Source organism: Colobus angolensis, unplaced genomic scaffold (genome assembly GCF_000951035.1).
Source record: "Colobus angolensis palliatus isolate OR3802 unplaced genomic scaffold, Cang.pa_1.0 Scaffold292, whole genome shotgun sequence".
Classification (NCBI taxonomy): Eukaryota; Metazoa; Chordata; class Mammalia; order Primates; family Cercopithecidae; genus Colobus; species Colobus angolensis.
Window position 1 is genome coordinate 1457925 of NW_012116177.1, and position 1927 is coordinate 1459851.

Genomic DNA, 1927 nt, shown 5'->3' on the forward strand with positions numbered 1-1927 from the left:
TGGCAGTTTCTTAAAATAAGACAACGATGAAGTTTGCCACATCAATTGACTCTTCCACTCATAAAAAATTTATCTTTAGCATGTGATGCTATCTGACAGCATTTCACCCGCAGTAGAATTTCTTTCAAGATTGGAGTCAGGCCTCTCAAATCCTGCCACTGCTTTATCAACTACATTTATGGAATATTCTAAATCTTCTGCTGTCATTTCAATGATGTTCACAGCATCCTCACCAGGAGTAAATTCCATCTCAAGAAACCACTTTCTTCACTTATCTAAAAGAAGTAAGTCCTCATCTGTCAAAGTGTTATCATAAGATTGTAGCAATTCACTCTCAACTTCAGGATCCACTTCTAATTCTATTTCTTTTTCTATTTCCATCACATCTGCTGTGACTTCCTTCACTGAAATCTTGAATCCATCTGATATGGTTTGGCTGTGCCCCCACTCAAATCTCATCTTGAACTGTAGCTCCCATAATTTCCACATGTTGTGGGACGGACCCAGTGGAGATCACTGAATCATGGGGGGCTGTTTCCCCCATACTGTTCTCACAGTAGTGAATAAGTCTCACAAGATCTGATGGTTTTATAAGGGGTCTCCCCTTTCACTTGGTTCTCATTCTCTCTTCTCTACCACCATGTAAGAAGGGCTTTTTGCTTTCTGTCTTTCTGATTATGACTCCTCCCCAGTCACATGGAACTGTGAGTCAGTTAAACCTCTTTTTCTTTATAAATTACTCAGTCTTGGGTGAGGCTTTATCAGCAGTGTGAAAACGGACTGTTACACCATCCAAGTCACCCATGAGGGTTGAAATCAATTTATTTCTAACTCCTGTTCATGTAGACATTTTGACCTCCCATGAATCATGAATATTCTTAATGGCACCTGGAATAGTGACTCCTTTACAGAAGGTTTCCAATTTTCTTTTCCTAGATACATCAGAGGAATCACCATCTATGGTAGCTATAGCCTTATAAAATACATTTCTTAAATAATAATAGTGGATACTTTGGGAGGCCAAGGTTGCAGGATTGCTTGAGCCCAGGAGTTAAAGACCAGCCTGGGCAACATAGTGATCCCCTGTCTCTGAAAAAAAAAAAATTTAAATTAGCTGGGTGTGGTGGCAAATGCCTGTAGTTCCAGGGACTCAGAAGGCTGAGGAGAGAGGATAGCATGAGCCTAGGAGGTCAAGGCTGCAGGAGGTTGATAATAATACTTTCGAGTCAAAATTACTTCTTGATCCATAGGCTGCAGAGTGAATATTGTAGTAGCAAACATGGAAAGAACAAAAAATTCCTTGTACATTTCCATTAGAGCTCTTGGGTGACCAGGTACATTGTCAAGCAGCAGTAATATTTTCAAAGGAATCTTTTGTTCTGAGCAGCAGATCTTAACAATGAGCTTAAAATACTCAGTAAATCGCTGGGTGTGGTGACTCACATCTGTAATGCCAGCACTTTGGGAGGCCGAGGCAGGCAGATCACCTGAGGTTGGGAGTTTGAGACCAGCCTTACCAACATAGCGAAACCCTGTCTCTACTAAAAATACAAAATTAGCCAGGCATGATGGCGCACACCTGTAATCGCAGCTACTTGGGAGGCTGAGGCACAAGAATCACTTGAACCCAGGAAGCAGAGGTTGTGGTGAGCCAAGCTCATGCCATTGCACTCCAGCCTGGGCAACAAGAGCAAAACTCCATCTCAAAAAAAAGAAAAAAAAATTCAGTAAATTATGCTATAAACAAATGTGCTGTCATCCAGGCATTGTTGTTTTATTTATAAAGCACAAACAGAATAGATTTAGCAAAATTCTCAAGGGCCCTAGAATTTTTAGTATGGTAAGTGTATACTGGCTTCAAATTAAAGTTACCAGCTGTATTCGCTCCAAATAAGAGAGTTGGCCAGTTCTTTGAAGGTTTGAAGCC